The following is a 21,622-nucleotide window of genomic DNA, read 5'->3' as shown; positions in this document are numbered from 1 at the left end:
CCATCAAACACTCCCAGGACAGGTAGAGCACGGGGTTAGACACAGAGTAAAGCTCCCTCTACACTGTCCCCATCAAACACTCCCAGGACAGGTACAGCACGGGGTTAGATACAGAGTAAAGATCCCTCTCCACTGTCCCCATCAAACACTCCCAGGACAGGTACAGAACGGGGTTAGATACAGAGTAAAGCTCCCTCTACACTGTCCCCATCAAACACACCCAGGACGGGTACAGCACTGGTTATATACAGAGTAAAGCTCCCTCCACACTGTCGCCATCAAACACTCCCAGGACAGGTACAGCACGGGGTTAGATACAGGGCCAAGCTCCCTCTACATTGTACCCATCAAACACTCCCAGGACAGGTAGATCACGGGGTTAGATACAGAGTAAAGCTCCCTCTACACTGTCCCCATCAAACACTCCCAGGACAGGTACAGCACGGGGTGAGATACAGAGTCCAGCTCCCTCTACACTGTCCCCATCAAGCACACCCAGGACGGTTACAGCAAGGGGTTAGATAACCAGTAAAGCTCCCTCCACACTGTTCCCATCAAACACTCCCAGGACAGGTCCAGCATGGCCTTAGATACAGAGTAAACATCCCTCTACACTGTCCCCATCAAACACTCCCAAGACAGGCACAGCACGGGGTTAGATACAGAGTAAAGATCCCTTGACACTGTCCCCATCAAACACTCCCAGGACAGGTACAGCACGGGGTTAGATACAGAGTAAAGCTCCCTCTACACTGTCCCCATCAAACACTCCCAGGACAGATACAGCACGGGGTTAGATACAGTGTAAACCTCCCTCTACACTGTCCCCATCAAGCACTCCCAGGACAGGCACAGCACGGGGTTAGATACAGAGTAAAGCTCCCACTACACTGTCCCCATCAAACACACCCATGACGGGTCCCCATCAAACACTCCCAGGACAGGTACAGCACGGGGTTAGATACAGAGTAATGCTCCCTCTACACTGTCCCCATCAAATACTCCCAGGACAGGTACAGCACGGGGTGAGATACAGAGTAAAGCTCCCACTACACTGTCCCCATCAAACACACCCAGTACAGGTACAGCAAGGGGTTAGATACAGAGTAATGCTCCCTCTACACTGTCCCCATCAAACACTCCCAGGACAGGTACAGCACAGGGTTAGATACAGGGTAAAGCTCCCTCTACACTGTCCACATCAAACACTCCCAGGACAGGTACAGCACGGGGTTAGATACAGAGTATAGCACCCTCTCTACACTGTCCCCATCAAACACTCCCAGGACGGGTACAGGGTGGGGTTAGATACAGAGTAAAGCTCCCTCTACACTGTCCCCATCAAACACTCCCAGCACAGGTAGGGCACGGGGTTAGAGACAGAGTAAAGCTCCCTCTACACTGTCTGCATCAAACACTCCCAGGACATTGACAGCACGGGGTTAGATACAGAGTAAAGCCCCCTCTAAACTGTCCGCATCAAACACTCCCAGGACAGGTACAGCACGGGGTTAGATACAGAGTAAAGCCCCCTCTACACTGTCCCCATCAAACACTCCCAGGACAGGTACAGCACGGGGTTAGATACAGAGTAAAGCTCCCTCTACACTGTCCACATCAAATACTCCCAGGATAGGTACAGCACGGGGTTAGATACAGAGTAAAGTTCCCTCTACACTGTCCCCATCAAACACTCCCAGGACAGGGACAACACGGGGTTAGATACAGAGTAAAGCTCCCTCTACACTGTCCCCTTCAAACACTCCCAGCACAGGTACGGCACAGGGTTAGATACAGAGTAAAGCTCCCTCTACACTGTCCCCTTCAAACACTCCCAGCACAGGTACGGCACGGGGTTAGATACAGAGTAAAGCTCCCTCTACACTGTCCCCATCAAACACTCCCAGGACAGGTACAGCACGGGGTTAGATACAGAGTAAAGCTCCCTCTACACTGTCCCCATCAAACACTCCCAGGACAGGTACAGCACGGTTTTAGATACAGAGTAAAGCTCCCTCTGCACTGTCCCCATCAAACACTCCCAGGACAGGTACAGCACGGGGTTAGATACAGAGTAAAGCTCCCTCTACACTGTCCCCATGAAACACTCCCAGGACAGGTACAGCACGGGGTTAGATACAGAGGAAAGCTCCCTCTACACTGTCCCCATCAAACACACCCAGGACGGGTACAGCACGTGGTTAGATACAGAGTAAAGCTCCCTCCACACTGTCCCCATCAAACACTCCCAGGACAGGTACAGCACGGGGTTAGATACAGAGTAATGCTCCCTCTACACTGTCCCCATCAAACACCCCCAGGACAGGTACAGAACGGGGTTAGATACAGAGTAAAGCTCCCTCTACCCTGTCTTCATTAAACACTCCCAGGACAGGTACAGCACAGGGTTAGATACAGTGTAAACCTCCCTCTCCACTGTCCCCATCAAGCACTCCCAGGACAGGTACAGCACGGGATTAGATACAGAGTAAAGCTCCCACTACACTGTCCCCATCAAACACACCCAGGACGGGTACAGCACGTGGTTAGATACAGAGTAAAGCTCCCTCCACACTGTCCCCATCAAACACTCCCAGGACAGGTACAGCACGGGGTGAGATACAGAGTAAAGCTCCCTCTACACTGTCCCATCAAACACTCCCAGGAAAGGTACAGCACGGGGTTAGATACAGAGTAATTCTCCCACTACACTGTCCCCATCAAATACTCCCAGGACAGGTACAGCACGGGGTGAGATACCGAGTAAAGCTCCCACTACACTGTCCCCATCAAACACTCCCAGGACATGTACAGCATGGGGTTAGATACAGAGTAAAGCTCTCTCTACACTGTCCCCACAAACACTCCCAGGACAGGTACAGCAAGGGGTTAGATTCAGAGTAATGCTCCCTCTACACTGTCCCCATCAAACACTCCCAGGACAGGTACAGCACAGGGTTAGATACAGGGTAAAGCTCCCTCAACACTGTCCCCATCAAACACTCCCAGGACAGGTACAGCACGGGGTTAGATACAGAGTATAGCACCCTCTACACTGTCCCCATCAAACACTCCCAGGACAGGGACAACACGGGGTTAGATACAGAGTAAAGCTCCCTCTACACTGTCCCCTTCAAACACTCCCAGCACAGGTACGGCACAGGGTTAGATACAGAGTAAAGCTCCCTCTACACTGTCCCCTTCAAACACTCCCAGCACAGGTACGGCACGGGGTTAGATACAGAGTAAAGCTCCCTCTACACTGTCCCCATCAAACACTCCCAGGACAGGTACAGCACGGGGTTAGATACAGAGTAAAGCTCCCTCTACACTGTCCCCATCAAACACTCCCAGGACAGGTACAGCACGGTTTTAGATACAGAGTAAAGCTCCCTCTGCACTGTCCCCATCAAACACTCCCAGGACAGGTACAGCACGGGGTTAGATACAGAGTAAAGCTCCCTCTACACTGTCCCCATGAAACACTCCCAGGACAGGTACAGCACGGGGTTAGATACAGAGGAAAGCTCCCTCTACACTGTCCCCATCAAACACACCCAGGACGGGTACAGCACGTGGTTAGATACAGAGTAAAGCTCCCTCCACACTGTCCCCATCAAACACTCCCAGGACAGGTACAGCACGGGGTTAGATACAGAGTAATGCTCCCTCTACACTGTCCCCATCAAACACCCCCAGGACAGGTACAGAACGGGGTTAGATACAGAGTAAAGCTCCCTCTACCCTGTCTTCATTAAACACTCCCAGGACAGGTACAGCACAGGGTTAGATACAGTGTAAACCTCCCTCTCCACTGTCCCCATCAAGCACTCCCAGGACAGGTACAGCACGGGGTTAGATACAGAGTAAAGCTCCCACTACACTGTCCCCATCAAACACACCCAGGACGGGTACAGCACGTGGTTAGATACAGAGTAAAGCTCCCTCCACACTGTCCCCATCAAACACTCCCAGGACAGGTACAGCACGGGGTGAGATACAGAGTTAAGCTCCCTCTACACTGTCCCATCAAACACTCCCAGGAAAGGTACAGCACGGGGTTAGATACAGAGTAATTCTCCCACTACACTGTCCCCATCAAATACTCCCAGGACAGGTACAGCACGGGGTGAGATACAGAGTAAAGCTCCCACTACACTGTCCCCATCAAACACTCCCAGGACATGTACAGCATGGGGTTAGATACAGAGTAAAGCTCCCTCTACACTGTCCCCATCAAACACTCCAGGACAGGTACAGCACGGGGTTAGATACAGAGTAAAGCTCTCTCTACACTGTCCCCACAAACACTCCCAGGACAGGTACAGCAAGGGGTTAGATTCAGAGTAATGCTCCCTCTACACTGTCCCCATCAAACACTCCCAGGACAGGTACAGCACAGGGTTAGATACAGGGTAAAGCTCCCTCAACACTGTCCCCATCAAACACTCCCAGGACAGGTACAGCACGGGGTTAGATACAGAGTATAGCACCCTCTACACTGTCCCCATCAAACACTCCCAGGACAGGTACAGGATGGGGTTAGATACAGAGTAAAGCTCCCTCTACACTGTCCTCATCAAACACTCCCAGCTCAGGTAGGGCACGGGGTTAGAGACAGAGTAAAGCTCCCTCTACACTGTCTGCATCAAACACTCCCAGGACATTGACAGCACGGGGTTAGATACAGAGTAAAGCCCCCTCTACACTGTCCGCATCAAACACTCCCAGGACTGGTACAGCACGGGGTTAGACACAGAGTAAAGCCCCCTCTACACTGTCCCCATCAAACACTCCCAGGACAGGTAGAGCACGGGGTTAGACACAGAGAAAAGCTCCCTCTACACTGTCCCCATCAAACACTCCCAGGAGAGGTACAGCACGGCGTAAGATACAGAGTAAAGATCCCTCTCCACTGTACCCATCAAACACTCCCAGGACAGGTACAGAACGGGGTTAGATACAGAGTAAAGCTCCCTCTACACTGTCCCCATCAAACACACCCAGGACGGGTACAGCACGGGGTTATATACAGAGTAAAGCTCCCTCCACACTGTCCCCATCAAACACTCCCAGGACAGGTACAGCACGGGGTTAGATACAGGGTCAAGCTCCCTCTACATTGTACCCATCAAACACTCCCAGGACAGGTAGATCACGGAGTTAGATACAGAGTAAAGCTCCCTCTACACTGTCCCCATCAAACACTCCCAGGACAGGTACAGCACGGGGTTAGATACAGAGTAAAGCTCCCTCTACACTGTCCCCATCAAACACTCCCAGGACAGGTACAGCACGGGGTTAGATACAGTGTAAACCTCCCTCCACACTGTCCCCATCAAGCACTCCCAGGACAGGTACAGCACGGGGTTAGATACAGAGTAAAGCTCCCACTACACTGTCCCCATCAAACACACCCAGGACGGGTCCCCATCAAGCACTCCCAGGAAAGGTACAGCACGGGGTTAGATACAGAGTAAAGCTCCCACTACACTGTCCCCATCAAACACTCCCAGGACATGTACAGCACGGGGTTAGATACAGAGTAAAGCTCCCTCTACACTGTCCCCATCAAACACTCCCAGGACAGGTACAGCATGGGGTGAGATACGGAATAAAGCTCCCACTACACTGTCCCCATCAAACACTCCCAGGACAGGTACGGCACGGGGTTAGATACAGAGTAAAGCTCTCTCGACACTGTCCCCATCAAACACTACCAGGACAGGTACAGCACGGTGTTAGATACAGAGTAATGCTCCCTCTACACTGTCCCCATCAAACACTCCCAGGACAGATACAGCACGGGGTTAGATACAGAGTAAAGCTCCCTCTACACTGTCCCCATCAAACACTCCCATGACAGGTACAGCACGGGGTGAGATACAGAATAAAGCTCCCACGACACTGTCCCCATCAAACACTCCCAGGACAGGTACTGCACGGGGTTAGATACAGAGTAAAGCTCTCTCGACACTGTCCCCATCAAACACTACCAGGACAGGTACAGCACGATGTTAGATACAGAGTAATGCTCCCTCTACACTGTCCCCATCAAACACACCCAGGACAGGTACAGAACGGGGTTAGATAGAGAGTAAAGCTCCCTCTACCCTGCCCCATCAAACACTCCCAGGACAGGTACAGCACGGGGTTAGATAAAGTGTAAACCTCCCTCTACACTGTCCCCATCAAGCACTCCCAGGACAGGTACAGCACGGGGTTAGATACAGAGTAAAGCTCCCACTACACTGGCCCCATCAAACACACCCAGGACGGGTACAGCACGTGGTTAGAAACAGAGTAAAGCTCCCTCCACACTGTCCCCATCAAACACTCCCAGGACAGGTACAGCACGGGGTGAGATACAGAGTAAAGCTCTCTCTACACTGTCCCCATCAAACACTCCCAGGACAGGTACAGCACGGGGTTAGATACAGAGTAATGCTCCCTCTACACTGTCCCCATCAAATACTCCCAGGACAGGTACAGCACGGGGTGAGATACAGAGTAAAGCTCCCACTACACTGTCCCCATCAAACACTCCCAGGACATGTACAGCACGGGGTTAGATAGAGAGTAAAGCTCCCTCTACACTGTCCCCACAAACACTCCCAGGACAGGTACAGCAAGGGGTTAGATACAGAGTAATGCTCCCTCTACACTGTCCCCATCAAACACTCCCAGGACAGGTACAGCACAGGGTTAGATACAGGGTAAAGCTCCCTCTACACTGTCCCCATCAAACACTCCCAGGACAGGTACAGCACGGGGTTAGATACAGAGTATAGCACCCTCTACACTGTCCCCATCAAACACTCCCAGGACAGGTACAGGGTGGGGTTAGATACAGAGTAAAGCTCCCTCTACACTGTCCCCATCAAACACTCCCAGCACAGGTAGGGCACGGGGTTAGAGACAGAGTAAAGCTCCCTCTACACTGTCTGCATCAAACACTCCCAGGACATTGACAGCACGGGGTTAGATACAGAGTAAAGCCCCCTCTAAACTGTCCGCATCAAACACTCCCAGGACAGGTACAGCACGGGGTTAGATACAGAGTAAAGCCCACTCTACACTGTCCCCATCAAACACTCCCAGGACAGGTAGAGCACGGGGTTAGACACAGAGTAAAGCTCCCTCTACACTGTCCCCATCAAACACTCCCAGGACAGGTACAGCACGGGGTTAGATACAGAGTAAAGATCCCTCTCCACTGTCCCCATCAAACACTCCCAGGACAGGTACAGAACGGGGTTAGATACAGAGTAAAGCTCCCTCTACACTGTCCCCATCAAACACACCCAGGACGGGTACAGCACTGGTTATATACAGAGTAAAACTCCCTCCACACTGTCGCCATCAAACACTCCCAGGACAGGTACAGCACGGGGTTAGATACAGGGCCAAGCTCCCTCTACATTGTACCCATCAAACACTCCCAGGACAGGTAGATCACGGGGTTAGATACAGAGTAAAGCTCCCTCTACACTGTCCCCATCAAACACTCCCAGGACAGGTACAGCACGGGGTGAGATACAGAGTCCAGCTCCCTCTACACTGTCCCCATCAAGCACACCCAGGACGGTTACAGCAAGGGGTTAGATAACCAGTAAAGCTCCCTCCACACTGTTCCCATCAAACACTCCCAGGACAGGTCCAGCATGGGCTTAGATACAGAGTAAACCTCCCTCTACACTGTCCCCATCAAACACTCCCAAGACAGGCACAGCACGGGGTTAGATACAGAGTAAAGATCCCTTGACACTGTCCCCATCAAACACTCCCAGGACAGGTACAGCACGGGGTTAGATACAGAGTAAAGCTCCCTCTACACTGTCCCCATCAAACACTCCCAGGACAGATACAGCACGGGGTTAGATACAGTGTAAACCTCCCTCTACACTGTCCCCATCAAGCACTCCCAGGACAGGTACAGCACGGGGTTAGATACAGAGTAAAGCTACCACTACACTGTCCCCATCAAACACACCCATGACGGGTCCCCATCAAGCACTCCCAGGACAGGTACAGCACGGGGTTAGATACAGAGTAAAGCTCCCTCTACACTGTCCCCATCAAATACTCCCAGGACAGGTACAGCACGGGGTGAGATACAGAGTAAAGCTCCCACTGCACTGTTCCCATCAAACACTCCCAGGACATGTACAGCACGGTGTTAGATACAGAGTAAAGCTCCCTCTACACTGTCCCCATCAAACACACCCAGGACAGGTACAGAACGGGGTTAGATACAGAGTAAAGCTCCCTCTACCCTGCCCCATCAAACACTCCCAGGACAGGTACAGCACGGGGTTAGATACAGTGTAAACCTCCCTCTACACTGTCCCCATCAAGCACTCCCAGGACAGGTACAGCACGGGGTTAGATACAGAGTAAAGCTCCCACTACACTGTCCCCATCAAACACACCCAGGACGGGTACAGCACGTGGTTAGAAACAGAGTAAAGCTCCCTCCACACTGTCCCCATCAAACACTCCCAGGACAGGTACAGCACGGGGTGAGATACAGAGTAAAGCTCTCTCTACACTGTCCCCATCAAACACTCCCAGGACAGGTACAGTACGGGGTTAGATACAGAGTAATGCTCCCTCTACACTGTCCCCATCAAATACTCCCAGGACAGGTACAGCACGGGGTGAGATACAGAGTAAAGCTCCCACTACACTGTCCCCATCAAACACTCCCAGGACATGTACAGCACGGGGTTAGATAGAGAGTAAAGCTCCCTCTACACTGTCCCCACAAACACTCCCAGGACAGGTACAGCAAGGGGTTAGATACAGAGTAATGCTCCCTCTACACTGTCCCCATCAAACACTCCCAGGACAGGTACAGCACAGGGTTAGATACAGGGTAAAGCTCCCTCTACACTGTCCCCATCAAACACTCCCAGGACAGGTACAGCACGGGGTTAGATACAGAGTATAGCACCCTCTCTACACTGTCCCCATCAAACACTCCCAGGACGGGTACAGGGTGGGGTTAGATACAGAGTAAAGCTCCCTCTACACTGTCCCCATCAAACACTCCCAGCACAGGTAGGGCACGGGGTTAGAGACAGAGTAAAGCTCCCTCTACACTGTCTGCATCAAACACTCCCAGGACATTGACAGCACGGGGTTAGATACAGAGTAAAGCCCCCTCTAAACTGTCCGCATCAAACACTCCCAGGACAGGTACAGCACGGGGTTAGATACAGAGTAAAGCCCCCTCTACACTGTCCCCATCAAACACTCCCAGGACAGGTAGAGCACGGGGTTAGACACAGAGTAAAGCTCCCTCTACACTTTCCCCATTAAACACTCCCAGGACAGGAACAGCACGGGGTTAGATACAGAGTAAAGATCCCTCTCCACTGTCCCCATCAAACACTCCCAGGACAGGTACGGCACGGGGTTAGATACAGAGTAAAGCTCCCTGTACACTGTCCCCATCAAACACACCCAGGACGGGTACAGCACGGGGTTAGATACAGAGTAAAGCTCCCTCCACACTGTCCCCATCAAACACTCCCAGGACAGGTACAGCACGGGGTTAGATACAGGGTCAAGCTCCCTCCACATTGTACCCATCAAACACTCCCAGGACAGGTACAGCACGGGGTTAGATACCCAGTAAAGCCCCCTCTACACTGTCCCCATCAAACACTCCCAGGACAGGTACAGCATGGTGTTAGATACAGAGTCCAGCTCCCTCTACACTGTCCCCATCAAACACTCCCAGGACGGGTACAGCAAGGGGTTAGATACCCAGTAAAGCTCCCTCCACACTGTTCCCATCAAACACGCCCAGGACAGGTCCCGTACGGGGTCAGATACAGAGTAAAGATCCCACTACAGTGTCCCCATCAAACACTCCCAGGACATGTACAGCACAGGGTTAGATACAGAGTAAAGCTCCCTCTACACTGTCCCCATCAAACACTCCCAGCACAGGTAGGGCACGGGGTTAGAGACAGAGTAAAGCACCCTCTACACTGTCCCCATCAAACACTCCCAGGACAGGTACAGCACGGGGTTAGATAAACAGTAATGCTCCCTCTACACTGTCCCCATCAAACACCCCCAGGACAGGTACAGAACGGGGTTAGATACAGAGTAAAGCTCCCTCTACACTGTCCCCATCAAACACTCCCAGGACAGGCACAGCACGGGGTGAGATACAGAGTAAAGCTCCCTCTACAATGTCCCCATCAAACACTCCCAGGACAGGTACAGCACGGGGTTAGATACAGAGTAAAGCTCCCTCTACACTTTCCCCATCAAACACTCCCAGGACAGGTACAGCACGGGGTTAGGTACAGAGTAAAGCTCCCTCTTCACTGTCAACATCAAACACCCCCAGGACAGGTACAGAACGGGGTTAGATACAGAGTAAAGCTCCCTCTACACTGTCCCCATCAAACACTCCCAGCACAGGTAGGGCACGGGGTTAGAGACAGAGTAAAGCACCCTCTACACTGTCCCCATCAAACACTCCCAGGACAGGTACAGCACGGGGTTAGATAAACAGTAATGCTCCCTCTACACTGTCCCCATCAAACACCCCCAGGACAGGTACAGAACGGGGTTAGATACAGAGTAAAGCTCCCTCTACACTGTCCCCATCAAACACTCCCAGGACAGGCACAGCACAGGGTGAGATACAGAGTAAAGCTCCCTCTACAATGTCCCCATCAAACACTCCCAGGACAGGTACAGCACGGGGTTAGATACAGAGTAAAGCTCCCTCTACACTTTCCCCATCAAACACTCCCAGGACAGGTACAGCACGGGGTTAGGTACTGAGTAAAGCTCCCTCTTCACTGTCAACATCAAACACTCCCAGGACAGGTACAGCACGGCGTTAGATACAGAGTAATGCTCCCTATACACTTTCCCCATCAAACACGCCCAGGACAGGTCCCGCACGGGGTCAGATACAGAGTAAAGCTCCCACTACAGTGTCCCCATCAAACACTCCCAGTACATGTACAGCACGGGGTTAGATACAGAGTAAAGCTCCCTCTACACTGTCCCCATCAAACACGCCCAGGACAGGTCCCGCACGGGGTCAGATACAGAGTAAAGCTCCCACTACAGTGTCCCCATCAAACACTCCCAGGACAGGTACAGCTTGGGCTTAGATACACAGTAAAGCTCCCACTACACTGTCCCCATCAAACACTCCCAGGACAGGTACAGCACGGGGCTCGATACAGAGTAAAGCTCCCTCTACACTGTCCCCATCAAACACTCCCAGGACAGGTACAGCTCGGGGTTAGATACAGTGTAAAGCTCCCTCTACACTGTCCCCATCAAACACTCCCAGGACATGTACAACACGGGGTGAGATACAGTGTAAAGCTCCCACTACACTGTCCCCATCAAACACTCCCAGGACAGGTACAGCACGGAGTTAGATACAGAGTAAAGCTCTCTCGACACTGTCCCGATCAGACACTCCCAGGACAGGTGTCGCACGCGGTTAGACACAGAGTTAAGCTCCCTCTACACTGTCCCCATCAAACACTCGCAGGACAGGTACAGCACGGGGTTAGATACAGAGTAAAGCTCTCTCGACTCTGTCCCCATCAAACACTCCCAGGACAGGTGCAGCACGGGGTTAGACACAGAGTAAAGCTCCCACTACACTGTCCCCATCAAACACTCCCAGGACAGGTACAGCACGGGGTTAGATACAGAGTAATGCTCCCTCAACACTGTCCCCATCAAACACTCCCAGGACAGGTACAGCACGGTGTGAGATACAGAGTAAAGCTCCCACTACACTGTCCCCATCAAACACTCCCAGGACATGTCCAGCACGGGGTTAGATACAGAGAAAAGCTCCCTCTACACTGTCCCCATCAAACACTCCAAGGACAAGTACAGCACAGGGTTAGATACAGAGTAAAGCTCCCTCTACACTGTCCCCATCAAACACTCCCAGGACAGGAACAGCACGGGGTTAGATACAGTGTAATGCTCCCTCTACACTGTCCCCATCAAACACTCCCAGGACAGGTACAGCACGGGGTTAGATACAGAGTAAAGCTCCCTCTACACTGTGCCATCAAACACTCCCAGGACAGGTACAGCATGGGGTTAGATACAGAGTAAAGCTCCCTCTCCACTGTCCCCAACAAACACTCCCAGCATAGGTACGGCACGGGGTTAGAGACAGAGTAAAGATCCCTCTACGCTGTCCGCATCAAACACTCCCAGGACAGGCACAGCACGGGGTTCGAGAGAGAGTAAAGCTCCCTCTACACTGTCCGCATCAAACACTCCCAGGACATTGACAGCACAGGATTAGATACAAATAAAGCTCCCTCTACACTGTCCGCATCAAACACTCCCAGGACAGGTACAGCACAGGGTTAGATACAGAGTAAAGCTCCCTTGACACTGTCCCCATCAAACACACCCAGGACGGGTACAGCACGTGGTTAGATACAGAGTAAAGCTCCCTCCACACTGTCCCCATCAAATACTCCCAGGACAGGTACAGCACGGGGTGAGATACAGAGTTAAGCTCCCACTACACTGTCCCCATCAAACACTCCCAGGACATGGACAGCACGGGGTTAGATACAGAGTAAAGCCCCCTCTACACTGTCCCCATCAAACACTCCCAGGACAGGTAGAGCACGGGGTTAGACACAGAGTAAAGCTCCCTCTACACTGTCCCCATCAAACACTCCCAGGACAGGTACAGCACGTGGTTAGATACAGAGTAAAGCTCCCTTGACACTGTCCCCATCAACCACTCCCAGGACAGGTCCAGCACGGGCTTAGATACAGAGTAAACCTCCCTCTACACTATCCCCATCAAACGCTCCTAGGACAGGTACAGCACGGGGTTAGATACAGAGTAAAGCTCCCTCTACACTGTCCCCATCAAACACTCCCAGGACAGGCACAGCACGGGGTGAGATACAGAGTAAAGCTCCCTCTACACTGTCCCCATCAAACACTCCCAGGACAGGTACAGCATGGGGTTAGATACAGAGTAAAGCTCCCTCTACACTTTCCCCATCAAACACTCCCAGGACAGGTACAGCACGGGGTTAGATACAGAGTAAAGCTCCATCTTCACTGTCCCCATCAAACACTCCCAGGACAGGTACAGCACGGGGTTAGATACAGAGTAAAGCTCCCTCTACACTGTCCCCATCAAACACACCCAGGACGGGTACAGCACGGGGTTAGATACAGAGTAAAGCTCCCTCCACACTGTTCCATCAAACACTCCCAGGACAGGTCCAGCATGGGCTTAGATACAGAGCAAACCTCCCTCTACACTCTCCCCATCAAACACTCCCAAGACAGGCACAGCACGGGGTTAGATACAGAGTAAAGCTCCCTTGACACTGTCCCCATCAAACACTCACAGGACAGGTACAGCACGGGGTTAGATACAGAGTAAAGCTCCCACTACACTGTCCCCATCAAACACACCCATGACGGGTCCCCATCAAACACTCCCAGGACAGGTACAGCACGGGGTTAGATACAGAGTAAAGCTCCCTCTACACTGTCCCCATCAAACACTCCCAGGACAGGTACAGCAAGGGGTTAGATACAGAGTAATGCTCCCTCTACACTGTCCCCATCAAACACTCCCAGGACAGGTACAGCACAGGGTTAGATACAGGGTAAAGCTCCCTCTACACTGTCCCCATCAAACACTCCCAGGACAGGTACAGCACGGGGTTAGATACAGAGTATAGCACCCTCTCTACACTGTCCCCATCAAACACTCCCAGGACGGGTACAGGGTGGGGTTAGATACAGAGTAAAGCTCCCTCTACACTGTCCCCATCAAACACTCCCAGCACAGGTAGGGCACGGGGTTAGAGACAGAGTAAAGCTCCCTCTACACTGTCTGCATCAAACACTCCCAGGACATTGACAGCACGGGGTTAGATACAGAGTAAAGCCCCCTCTAAACTGTCCGCATCAAACACTCCCAGGACAGGTACAGCACGGGGTTAGATACAGAGTAAAGCCCCCTCTACACTGTCCCCATCAAACACTCCCAGGACAGGTACAGCACGGGGTTCGATACAGAGTAAAGCTCCCTCTACACTGTCCACATCAAATACTCCCAGGATAGGTACAGCACGGGGTTAGATACAGAGTAAAGTTCCCTCTACACTGTCCCCATCAAACACTCCCAGGACAGGGACAACACGGGGTTAGATACAGAGTAAAGCTCCCTCTACACTGTCCCCTTCAAACACTCCCAGCACAGGTACGGCACAGGGTTAGATACAGAGTAAAGCTCCCTCTACACTGTCCCCTTCAAACACTCCCAGCACAGGTACGGCACGGGGTTAGATACAGAGTAAAGCTCCCTCTACACTGTCCCCATCAAACACTCCCAGGACAGGTACAGCACGGGGTTAGATACAGAGTAAAGCTCCCTCTACACTGTCCCCATCAAACACTCCCAGGACAGGTACAGCACGGTTTTAGATACAGAGTAAAGCTCCCTCTGCACTGTCCCCATCAAACACTCCCAGGACAGGTACAGCACGGGGTTAGATACAGAGTAAAGCTCCCTCTACACTGTCCCCATGAAACACTCCCAGGACAGGTACAGCACGGGGTTAGATACAGAGGAAAGCTCCCTCTACACTGTCCCCATCAAACACACCCAGGACGGGTACAGCACGTGGTTAGATACAGAGTAAAGCTCCCTCCACACTGTCCCCATCAAACACTCCCAGGACAGGTACAGCACGGGGTTAGATACAGAGTAATGCTCCCTCTACACTGTCCCCATCAAACACCCCCAGGACAGGTACAGAACGGGGTTAGATACAGAGTAAAGCTCCCTCTACCCTGTCTTCATTAAACACTCCCAGGACAGGTACAGCACAGGGTTAGATACAGTGTAAACCTCCCTCTCCACTGTCCCCATCAAGCACTCCCAGGACAGGTACAGCACGGGATTAGATACAGAGTAAAGCTCCCACTACACTGTCCCCATCAAACACACCCAGGACGGGTACAGCACGTGGTTAGATACAGAGTAAAGCTCCCTCCACACTGTCCCCATCAAACACTCCCAGGACAGGTACAGCACGGGGTGAGATACAGAGTAAAGCTCCCTCTACACTGTCCCATCAAACACTCCCAGGAAAGGTACAGCACGGGGTTAGATACAGAGTAATTCTCCCACTACACTGTCCCCATCAAATACTCCCAGGACAGGTACAGCACGGGGTGAGATACCGAGTAAAGCTCCCACTACACTGTCCCCATCAAACACTCCCAGGACATGTACAGCATGGGGTTAGATACAGAGTAAAGCTCCCTCTACACTGTCCCCATCAAACACTCCAGGACAGGTACAGCACGGGGTTAGATACAGAGTAAAGCTCTCTCTACACTGTCCCCACAAACACTCCCAGGACAGGTACAGCAAGGGGTTAGATTCAGAGTAATGCTCCCTCTACACTGTCCCCATCAAACACTCCCAGGACAGGTACAGCACAGGGTTAGATACAGGGTAAAGCTCCCTCAACACTGTCCCCATCAAACACTCCCAGGACAGGTACAGCACGGGGTTAGATACAGAGTATAGCACCCTCTACACTGTCCCCATCAAACACTCCCAGGACAGGGACAACACGGGGTTAGATACAGAGTAAAGCTCCCTCTACACTGTCCCCTTCAAACACTCCCAGCACAGGTACGGCACAGGGTTAGATACAGAGTAAAGCTCCCTCTACACTGTCCCCTTCAAACACTCCCAGCACAGGTACGGCACGGGGTTAGATACAGAGTAAAGCTCCCTCTACACTGTCCCCATCAAACACTCCCAGGACAGGTACAGCACGGGGTTAGATACAGAGTAAAGCTCCCTCTACACTGTCCCCATCAAACACTCCCAGGACAGGTACAGCACGGTTTTAGATACAGAGTAAAGCTCCCTCTGCACTGTCCCCATCAAACACTCCCAGGACAGGTACAGCACGGGGTTAGATACAGAGTAAAGCTCCCTCTACACTGTCCCCATGAAACACTCCCAGGACAGGTACAGCACGGGGTTAGATACAGAGGAAAGCTCCCTCTACACTGTCCCCATCAAACACACCCAGGACGGGTACAGCACGTGGTTAGATACAGAGTAAAGCTCCCTCCACACTGTCCCCATCAAACACTCCCAGGACAGGTACAGCACGGGGTTAGATACAGAGTAATGCTCCCTCTACACTGTCCCCATCAAACACCCCCAGGACAGGTACAGAACGGGGTTAGATACAGAGTAAAGCTCCCTCTACCCTGTCTTCATTAAACACTCCCAGGACAGGTACAGCACAGGGTTAGATACAGTGTAAACCTCCCTCTCCACTGTCCCCATCAAGCACTCCCAGGACAGGTACAGCACGGGGTTAGATACAGAGTAAAGCTCCCACTACACTGTCCCCATCAAACACACCCAGGACGGGTACAGCACGTGGTTAGATACAGAGTAAAGCTCCCTCCACACTGTCCCCATCAAACACTCCCAGGACAGGTACAGCACGGGGTGAGATACAGAGTTAAGCTCCCTCTACACTGTCCCATCAAACACTCCCAGGAAAGGTACAGCACGGGGTTAGATACAGAGTAATTCTCCCACTACACTGTCCCCATCAAATACTCCCAGGACAGGTACAGCACGGGGTGAGATACAGAGTAAAGCTCCCACTACACTGTCCCCATCAAACACTCCCAGGACATGTACAGCATGGGGTTAGATACAGAGTAAAGCTCCCTCTACACTGTCCCCATCAAACACTCCAGGACAGGTACAGCACGGGGTTAGATACAGAGTAAAGCTCTCTCTACACTGTCCCCACAAACACTCCCAGGACAGGTACAGCAAGGGGTTAGATTCAGAGTAATGCTCCCTCTACACTGTCCCCATCAAACACTCCCAGGACAGGTACAGCACAGGGTTAGATACAGGGTAAAGCTCCCTCAACACTGTCCCCATCAAACACTCCCAGGACAGGTACAGCACGGGGTTAGATACAGAGTATAGCACCCTCTACACTGTCCCCATCAAACACTCCCAGGACAGGTACAGGATGGGGTTAGATACAGAGTAAAGCTCCCTCTACACTGTCCTCATCAAACACTCCCAGCTCAGGTAGGGCACGGGGTTAGAGACAGAGTAAAGCTCCCTCTACACTGTCTGCATCAAACACTCCCAGGACATTGACAGCACGGGGTTAGATACAGAGTAAAGCCCCCTCTACACTGTCCGCATCAAACACTCCCAGGACTGGTACAGCACGGGGTTAGACACAGAGTAAAGCCCCCTCTACACTGTCCCCATCAAACACTCCCAGGACAGGTAGAGCACGGGGTTAGACACAGAGAAAAGCTCCCTCTACACTGTCCCCATCAAACACTCCCAGGAGAGGTACAGCACGGCGTAAGATACAGAGTAAAGATCCCTCTCCACTGTACCCATCAAACACTCCCAGGACAGGTACAGAACGGGGTTAGATACAGAGTAAAGCTCCCTCTACACTGTCCCCATCAAACACACCCAGGACGGGTACAGCACGGGGTTATATACAGAGTAAAGCTCCCTCCACACTGTCCCCATCAAACACTCCCAGGACAGGTACAGCACGGGGTTAGATACAGGGTCAAGCTCCCTCTACATTGTACCCATCAAACACTCCCAGGACAGGTAGATCACGGAGTTAGATACAGAGTAAAGCTCCCTCTACACTGTCCCCATCAAACACTCCCAGGACAGGTACAGCACGGGGTTAGATACAGAGTAAAGCTCCCTCTACACTGTCCCCATCAAACACTCCCAGGACAGGTACAGCACGGGGTTAGATACAGTGTAAACCTCCCTCCACACTGTCCCCATCAAGCACTCCCAGGACAGGTACAGCACGGGGTTAGATACAGAGTAAAGCTCCCACTACACTGTCCCCATCAAACACACCCAGGACGGGTCCCCATCAAGCACTCCCAGGAAAGGTACAGCACGGGGTTAGATACAGAGTAAAGCTCCCACTACACTGTCCCCATCAAACACTCCCAGGACATGTACAGCACGGGGTTAGATACAGAGTAAAGCTCCCTCTACACTGTCCCCATCAAACACTCCCAGGACAGGTACAGCATGGGGTGAGATACGGAATAAAGCTCCCACTACACTGTCCCCATCAAACACTCCCAGGACAGGTACGGCACGGGGTTAGATACAGAGTAAAGCTCTCTCGACACTGTCCCCATCAAACACTACCAGGACAGGTACAGCACGGTGTTAGATACAGAGTAATGCTCCCTCTACACTGTCCCCATCAAACACTCCCAGGACAGATACAGCACGGGGTTAGATACAGAGTAAAGCTCCCTCTACACTGTCCCCATCAAACACTCCCATGACAGGTACAGCACGGGGTGAGATACAGAATAAAGCTCCCACGACACTGTCCCCATCAAACACTCCCAGGACAGGTACTGCACGGGGTTAGATACAGAGTAAAGCTCTCTCGACACTGTCCCCATCAAACACTACCAGGACAGGTACAGCACGATGTTAGATACAGAGTAATGCTCCCTCTACACTGTCCCCATCAAACACACCCAGGACAGGTACAGAACGGGGTTAGATAGAGAATAAAGCTCCCTCTACCCTGCCCCATCAAACACTCCCAGGACAGGTACAGCACGGGGTTAGATAAAGTGTAAACCTCCCTCTACACTGTCCCCATCAAGCACTCCCAGGACAGGTACAGCACGGGGTTAGATACAGAGTAAAGCTCCCACTACACTGGCCCCATCAAACACACCCAGGACGGGTACAGCACGTGGTTAGAAACAGAGTAAAGCTCCCTCCACACTGTCCCCATCAAACACTCCCAGGACAGGTACAGCACGGGGTGAGATACAGAGTAAAGCTCTCTCTACACTGTCCCCATCAAACACTCCCAGGACAGGTACAGCACGGGGTTAGATACAGAGTAATGCTCCCTCTACACTGTCCCCATCAAATACTCCCAGGACAGGTACAGCACGGGGTGAGATACAGAGTAAAGCTCCCACTACACTGTCCCCATCAAACACTCCCAGGACATGTACAGCACGGGGTTAGATAGAGAGTAAAGCTCCCTCTACACTGTCCCCACAAACACTCCCAGGACAGGTACAGCAAGGGGTTAGATACAGAGTAATGCTCCCTCTACACTGTCCCCATCAAACACTCCCAGGACAGGTACAGCACAGGGTTAGATACAGGGTAAAGCTCCCTCTACACTGTCCCCATCAAACACTCCCAGGACAGGTACAGCACGGGGTTAGATACAGAGTATAGCACCCTCTACACTGTCCCCATCAAACACTCCCAGGACAGGTACAGGGTGGGGTTAGATACAGAGTAAAGCTCCCTCTACACTGTCCCCATCAAACACTCCCAGCACAGGTAGGGCACGGGGTTAGAGACAGAGTAAAGCTCCCTCTACACTGTCTGCATCAAACACTCCCAGGACATTGACAGCACGGGGTTAGATACAGAGTAAAGCCCCCTCTAAACTGTCCGCATCAAACACTCCCAGGACAGGTACAGCACGGGGTTAGATACAGAGTAAAGCCCACTCTACACTGTCCCCATCAAACACTCCCAGGACAGGTAGAGCACGGGGTTAGACACAGAGTAAAGCTCCCTCTACACTGTCCCCATCAAACACTCCCAGGACAGGTACAGCACGGGGTTAGATACAGAGTAAAGATCCCTCTCCACTGTCCCCATCAAACACTCCCAGGACAGGTACAGAACGGGGTTAGATACAGAGTAAAGCTCCCTCTACACTGTCCCCATCAAACACACCCAGGACGGGTACAGCACTGGTTATATACAGAGTAAAACTCCCTCCACACTGTCGCCATCAAACACTCCCAGGACAGGTACAGCACGGGGTTAGATACAGGGCCAAGCTCCCTCTACATTGTACCCATCAAACACTCCCAGGACAGGTAGATCACGGGGTTAGATACAGAGTAAAGCTCCCTCTACACTGTCCCCATCAAACACTCCCAGGACAGGTACAGCACGGGGTGAGATACAGAGTCCAGCTCCCTCTACACTGTCCCCATCAAGCACACCCAGGACGGTTACAGCAAGGGGTTAGATAACCAGTAAAGCTCCCTCCACACTGTTCCCATCAAACACTCCCAGGACAGGTCCAGCATGGGCTTAGATACAGAGTAAACCTCCCTCTACACTGTCCCCATCAAACACTCCCAAGACAGGCACAGCACGGGGTTAGATACAGAGTAAAGATCCCTTGACACTGTCCCCATCAAACACTCCCAGGACAGGTACAGCACGGGGTTAGATACAGAGTAAAGCTCCCTCTACACTGTCCCCATCAAACACTCCCAGGACAGATACAGCACGGGGTTAGATACAGTGTAAACCTCCCTCTACACTGTCCCCATCAAGCACTCCCAGGACAGGTACAGCACGGGGTTAGATACAGAGTAAAGCTACCACTACACTGTCCCCATCAAACACACCCATGACGGGTCCCCATCAAGCACTCCCAGGACAGGTACAGCACGGGGTTAGATACAGAGTAAAGCTCCCTCTACACTGTCCCCATCAAATACTCCCAGGACAGGTACAGCACGGGGTGAGATACAGAGTAAAGCTCCCACTGCACTGTTCCCATCAAACACTCCCAGGACATGTACAGCACGGTGTTAGATACAGAGTAAAGCTCCCTCTACACTGTCCCCATCAAACACACCCAGGACAGGTACAGAACGGGGTTAGATACAGAGTAAAGCTCCCTCTACCCTGCCCCATCAAACACTCCCAGGACAGGTACAGCACGGGGTTAGATACAGTGTAAACCTCCCTCTACACTGTCCCCATCAAGCACTCCCAGGACAGGTACAGCACGGGGTTAGATACAGAGTAAAGCTCCCACTACACTGTCCCCATCAAACACACCCAGGACGGGTACAGCACGTGGTTAGAAACAGAGTAAAGCTCCCTCCACACTGTCCCCATCAAACACTCCCAGGACAGGTACAGCACGGGGTGAGATACAGAGTAAAGCTCTCTCTACACTGTCCCCATCAAACACTCCCAGGACAGGTACAGCACGGGGTTAGATACAGAGTAATGCTCCCTCTACACTGTCCCCATCAAATACTCCCAGGACAGGTACAGCACGGGGTGAGATACAGAGTAAAGCTCCCACTACACTGTCCCCATCAAACACTCCCAGGACATGTACAGCACGGGGTTAGATAGAGAGTAAAGCTCCCTCTACACTGTCCCCACAAACACTCCCAGGACAGGTACAGCAAGGGGTTAGATACAGAGTAATGCTCCCTCTACACTGTCCCCATCAAACACTCCCAGGACAGGTACAGCACAGGGTTAGATACAGGGTAAAGCTCCCTCTACACTGTCCCCATCAAACACTCCCAGGACAGGTACAGCACGGGGTTAGATACAGAGTATAGCACCCTCTCTACACTGTCCCCATCAAACACTCCCAGGACGGGTACAGGGTGGGGTTAGATACAGAGTAAAGCTCCCTCTACACTGTCCCCATCAAACACTCCCAGCACAGGT

This window comes from Scyliorhinus torazame, chromosome 2 (assembly GCF_047496885.1).
Source record: "Scyliorhinus torazame isolate Kashiwa2021f chromosome 2, sScyTor2.1, whole genome shotgun sequence".
Classification (NCBI taxonomy): Eukaryota; Metazoa; Chordata; class Chondrichthyes; order Carcharhiniformes; family Scyliorhinidae; genus Scyliorhinus; species Scyliorhinus torazame.
Note: the sequence above shows the minus strand (reverse complement) of the source record.